The sequence below is a fragment of the Chrysochloris asiatica genome, unplaced genomic scaffold, assembly GCF_000296735.1.
Source record: "Chrysochloris asiatica unplaced genomic scaffold, ChrAsi1.0 scaffold00085, whole genome shotgun sequence".
In the NCBI taxonomy this organism is placed as follows: Eukaryota; Metazoa; Chordata; class Mammalia; order Afrosoricida; family Chrysochloridae; genus Chrysochloris; species Chrysochloris asiatica.
The window spans coordinates 12,678,547-12,685,335 of NW_006408603.1; positions in this window are offsets into that span (position 1 = coordinate 12,678,547).

The following is a 6,789-nucleotide window of genomic DNA, read 5'->3' on the forward strand; positions in this document are numbered from 1 at the left end:
CCCCCAGTGAGATGGATTGGCACAGTGGCAATCCATTGTGCCAGTGGCTCAAACATAGCAATGATTGTGAGGTTGGTACAGGACTAGGCAGTGTTTCGTTCTGTTGTGCATAGGGTTGCTATGAGTTGGTACCAAGTCAATGACATCTAACAGTAACAGTAACAGCATAGCACTTAGATACGCATAACAACAACAATAACAACAACAACAATTATTCCACAATTTTGATTTGAATAACAATTCCATTAATTCATCTAAGACCAAGCATAAGTGTTAATGAAGGTTACTTGCTTATGTTAAATCAGGTCAAGCAGTTGACTATAACTTTGTAATATCCCCCTAACCCAACCTCTTTTCCATTGTTGCTGTTTTTTTGTGGATCCAGGCAAAATTTCTCTCAGATATCTCTCTGTGTCTAAACTATACCCTCTTTACTTCAGTTTAAATATTTCTAAGGATAATTTCTGTCAAAGCTCTCTATTTAAAATGCTCACTGCTTCCCTCACCACAACAGCCAGGCCCTCAGCACCCTCCTTGATCTTCCTTCTCTTCCACACTTTTTAATCTTGTCCTTGTTTTGTAGAATGAATTGTGTTCCTCTAAAATATGTATTGAGAGCCTAACCCCTATATGCATGCATGCAATCCTATGGGAAATAGGGTTTTATCTGCTATATTAATTAGCTATGCCAGGGTAAGGAGGATTGTAATTACGGTTAGTACTTTATGTGCCAGTGTGTGAAAATTAGTTATTTAAAACTCAAAAAACTTCTGATGTTGAATGTACTCTAAGTGTTCTCTACATCTGGTTATCAAATAGTATTTTTTTAATTTCATTTTTTAAAAACTTTGTGTTGTGATTGGGTGCGGGCTTACAGAGCAGCCTATCAATTTTACATTGAACGATTCACACACATTTTGTTTACTCTCATTGATTACAATCCTTTCAATGTAACAGCACTTATCCCACTTCCTCTTCGTGTTTCTTGTTGACATTCTTCCTTTTCTAACCCTTTTAAACTTTGTCCTTGGGTAAACGCTGCCTGATACATCTCAAATGGTGGGTTCTTCTAAGATTTGTCTACCTCATTAATGTGATTGTTCCCCTTATAAACCTATTGTTTGACTGAAGATTGAGCCAGGGGGCGAGTTCAGTTCCAAACCTGAAGGATGACCTTTCTGTTGTTGTCAAGTGCTGCCAAATTGGTTTCAATGAATGGTGACCCTGAATAGAGTTTCCAAGGAATAGCTGGTGGGTTTGAACTACTGTGCTTGTGGTTCAAACTGACCTTGCAGTCCAATGCTTTATCCTATAGCTCCACACTAGGACTCCAAAGCATGATCTTATAACTTAGGAAATACCAGAATAGACACAGAAACACATACACAAATGGGAGAAGGCAGATGATATGTGATGATCCTCTATAATCTAAGGAACCAAAGAATGCCTAGGACTACCTACAAGGGAGGAAAAGACAGAACCAATATCCTGATTTGAACTGTTAGCCTCTAGAACTGTAAGAATATAAATTATTATTTTTGTAAATCACACACTTACAGTATTTGTGTGATAACAGCACTAGATAAGTAGGCACATCCCTTCTCCACCCTACTCTACTTTAGCCGTAACGGCATAATTATTGTTTCTTATAATGCCTTTCTGGAGAAAAAGATATGAAGGCAGAAATGTTTTGGCACATTTATATCTTGACTTTGGAATCCCTGGGTGACACAAATAGATAAGTGCTTGATTAGGACTCAAAAGGTTGAAAGTCTGAACCCACCCAGAGTCACCTCAGAAGAATGACCTGGGAGTCTGTTTCCAAAAGGTAGCAGCCTTGAAAACTCTATGGAGCAGTTCTACTCTGCAACAAATGAAATCACCATAAGTCAGAATTGATTTGAAAGCAACTGATTTCTCTTTTAATGAAAAGTTTCTTCTTTCCTAATTTACTTCTGCAAAGACTTCCCTTCCTTCAAATCTGAGGTCCAAGCCCTATCTTCCCAATGAGAAATTCTGAGTCTCTCCCTAGCTCTCAATGACTACTTTATTTTGAGCTCTGAGAACATTTTAATTTGCAGATGTCTTATTGTACATGTAATTTTCTTTATAATGATTATTCTTATACATGCACCTGACCCAAGTCATTATATTTTCAATATTCGTATGAAAGTTGTACAATGAATAAGGAAGACCCTACAAGAATTGATGCATTTGAGTTATGGTGTTGGAGAAGAATTTTAGAACTACTATGGATTGCCAAAAGAACAAACAAATCTATGTTGGAACATACAGCTAGAATGCTCCCTAGAAGCCAGGATGGCAAGACTTCATTTCTCATACTTCTGACATATTATTATCAGGAGGGACCAGTCCCTGGAGAAGAACATTATGCTAAGTAAAGTGGAAGGTCAGTGAAAAAGAGGAAGACCCCATTGAGATGGATTGGCACATTTGCCAGCAATGGGTTTAAGTGTAACAATCATTTTGAGCCTGGTCCAGGACCAGGTGGTGTTTAGTTCTGTTGTGCATAAGCTCACTATGAGTTAGAATTGACCATACCTAACAATACCTAACAACAATACCTAACAACAACAACCTTTTTTTCTACACTAAACAGAACAAGACGATGCATTTTTTCTTATTGTAGCCCAAATAATCTCTAGTCTCTTGCCTTGCGAACAATATGCCCAATAAACATTTATTGGATGAAAAAATTAATGAACTAGTATCTAAAATCCATTCTTTCCTAAATTGTAGAATATCTTTTTCCTTATAATTTGATTCTCAACTAGGGTTATTATAGCCTCTTGGGAAGGATTAAGAAGTAATTGCTTTTTGGTTATCACAGTGTCAAGGGGAGGATTTTTACTTGTATTTAATGGCCGGGGCCCAGGCATGAATCATATTCCCCAAGCTCCCTAAGTAGTCTGTTGCACAATAGTCTTGACAACTCTAGTTGAAAAACACAAAATGGGTTAGAATGTTAGTGTCATATGCTCAGTTTCTTGGGCTTTCTTTTTTTCAACTTGGTCACATGAATTACACTGCGACAGAAAGAAGACAAAAATCCTCATAACTGGACCAATAAGAGGAATCTTAATAGTCAGAGAAAACAACAAAGTTGTCAAGGATTTTACTCTACTTGGATCAACAATTAGCACACATGGATGCAGCAGTCAAGAAATCAAATCATGTATTGCATTGACAAAATCTGTTGCAAATGACCTTTTAAAAAAAAAAACTTAAAAAAAGCCAAAACATTACTTTGATGACTAAAGTGCATATGGCCCAGGCCATAATATTTCCATTTGCTACACATGCATGAGGAAACTGGACAATGTGTAAAGAGTACTGAAGAATTGGACCCTGCAAGTACAGTGTTGGCAAAGAATACTGAAAATACCATGGACTGCCAAACTAACAAATAAATCTGTCAGGAAAGAAGTATGGCCAGAATGCTCCTTAGAAGCACAGATTGCAAGACTGTTTCACTTACTTTGGACACATTATCAGGAGAGAGCAGTCCTTGGAGAAGAACATCAAGCTTGACAAAATAAAGGGTCAGCTGAAGATTTCCAGTGAGATGGAATGACACAGTGTGTGCAACAATAGGTTCAAACAGCAACAATTGTTGGGATGGCACAGACCTGGTGATGTTTTGGTCTATTGTGCATTAGGTTTCTATGAGTCAGAGCCAACTGGATGGCACCTAACAGCCACACCAAGAACAATTTGGCCACATAATTATGCTAAAAACTTGATGAGATAATTTGTGTATTTCATTCAGTGCTTAGCACATAATAAGGTTGCAGTCATTGACAGTTGTTATTGTCAATTGTCTTTTTTAGAGAATGGAGATAAAGGTAACACCATCGTATTGTATTGCTATAAGTATTAATTAATAGGTAAAGTCTTTGAACAATGACTGGCACATGCTAAATGCTAAATAAGTGCTAACAATAACCATTACTATTGTCATTGCTGTTGTTAATATTATTTACAGATGCTTCACAGAGTAAGATTATATTGAATTCAAAGTCAAGGAAAAGACTCAGGACTTTTGCACAGAAAAAGCTGCTGTTGTTTGTTGGGAAGGGCCATCAAGTTTGTTCCAACTCACAGGCACCTTGCATTGGATTTCCAAGGAATGGCTGGTGGGTTTGAACTGCTGACCTTATGGTCAGCAGTTCAGTGCTTCTCCTATAGTGCTGTGATTTTGTTGTTGTTGTTAAGTGCGGTCCAATTGGTCCTGACTCATAGCAACCCTGTATAGGCTTTCCATGAGGCTGGTGAGTTTGAACAACTACCGACATTGTTAGTCAAACCAACCTTGTGGTCTAGTGCTTTATCCCACAGTATGGTCTTATACCTATGACAATAAACCTGGTCTTTGCAGTGTGGTTTTTTTTTTTTTTTGAAAGTTGATGAAAATTCCAAGGTGAACCAGACTGAATGCCTGTGGCCTTTATCAGTAGCTCTGAGAGAGAAATATTAAGGTGAAGAGGAAAAGCTGTTTGAGTCTAGGTTTTGCATTGAAATGGGTCTGGTTCCGTACTGCTTTTCATATAGTGCTGTAGCTGCCTTTTCACTTAGCAATTAGTTTTCTGGATAAAGAAATGTATGAAGGCAGAAATTTGCTTAGGGGCTAGTTTTCTTTGGCATTATTGAGTGTTCTAGAGGGGCTTAAAGAATCATCCACCTTAGAATGAAAAATTCTCTGTCTCCTTTCATGATGATTTTTCTCTCTCACTAGCTCACAGAGCGCTTCCACAAGAATTACCTCATTTGCTTTTCACGACATCCCCATAGAGTAGGGATTATTGTTTTTCTCATTTCACTAATGAGGAAACTGAGCACATTTGTGACTCACATAGATAGTAAGTGGCAGGCCTCAGATTCATATTTGACTTTTCTGGCTCTAAAATCTTAACTTGACAGGTGATATAATAAGATACAACTTCCAGCAATTGTCAGTTTCAGGGACTCTGAGAACCTGGTTGGTGGGAAGAAGAAAAGAGAGAGGAAACTGCTTTCTGGAACATTTTCTGTGTAGCATACTTTGGACATATTGTCCGGAGGAAACAGTCGCTGGAGAAGGATGTCATGCTGGGTAAGATGGAGGGTCAGAGAAAAAGAGAAAGATCCCCAACGAGATGGATCGGCCAGGTGGCATCATTGATGGTGTCAAGTGTGGCAGCGGTAGTGAGGTTGGCCCAGGATCGGACAGTTTCGTTCTGCTATGCATGGGGTCGCTATGAGTCGGTTCCGACTCGATGGCACCTGACAACAACAACAACATATGATGCTAGGCACAAGATATCTCACTTCATACAACATATGGAAGGTACAGAAACAGAGACATTAAATTACTGAGTAGGTCCTCAACTACAGATAATACTCTGTGTGTTCTAATGTGTGTAATTTATTTAAAACTCAAAAAACTTCTGATGTTCAAAATATTCAAACTTTCACCAAGTCTGGTTATCAAATACTACTTTTTAATTTCATGCTTTAAACTGTTTATTGTGAATTGGGTGAAGGTTTACAATTTATACACATTTTGTTTAATCTCAGTGATTATAATGTCCTCAGTGTAACTTCACTTATCACACTTCCTCTCTGTGTTTCCTGTTTTCATTCCCCCTTCTTTTCTAACCCTTTTGAACTTTTGTCCTTAGATAAATGCTGCCTGTTTGATCCCAGATGCTTGGTTATTATAAAGTGTATGTACCTCACTAGTATTATTATTACCCTTATAGATCTATTGTTTGGCTGAAAACTGGGCCATGGTGGTGACCAAGTTCAGGTCCAGGCCTGAAGGGTGACTAATGGGCATAGTTTCAGGGGAGGCTGGTTCCCACTAGTCTCTACTGGATTAGTAAGAGTGGTCTGTTTTATGATTTTGAATTTTGTTCTGCACTGCCTCGCACTCTATCTAGGACCTTATAATGTGATCTCATTCAAAGCAGTTGGTGGTAATTGCTCAGCATCATCTAATTCTTCTGGTCTCAGTGTCATGGAGATTCTAATGGTTAGGGTTCCGTGTCAAACTCAATTAGGCCAGGATTTCCAGAGGTTTAGCATTTTGGCTGTACTTATATCCATGGCACTTAACAACAACAACAACAATACCCATGGTGATAAAACTGAGTACAGGTATAGTTAGCTCTTTGATGAATGGGTATGAGCAGCTAATCCATTGAAGGGATGCTTCCTTGGTTGTGTGGCTTACTTTCAATATAATGAACGTATGGGAGCAACTCTCCCTCTCTTTTCCACTAAGGAACTGAGACTCTACAATTGTAAGATAATAGTCTTTTTCTATATATACATATATATGTTTTATTTTCCTAGAAAATCTGGCCTAAGACAGAGACCAGTGTTCAAATTAGTTCATTGAACTGATCATTTCCATATGTCTACAAGTTCCAGCAGTATTCTTTTTTTCTGACAGAGAGAGAACAATAGTTGCACATTAAATGGCCACTCCTGAGCTTTAAAGGTCCCAATTGCTATTCACCAAAGTAGGATGTAGAACATAGTCTTTTTGGACTATGTTATGCCAATTGACCTGGGTGCCTCCTGAAATGATGCTCCTGAGTTCCTAGGTCCAGCAACTCATTTTCTTAGGGTGTTTGGATTTTCATAACTTTGTTTCCTGTATGCTCTCCCACATTCATGGATATATTTATAGCAAAGGCATACACCCATAAACAAATATACTGTCAAGTCTATCTATCTATCTATCTATCTATCTATCTATCTATCTATCTATCTATCTATCTA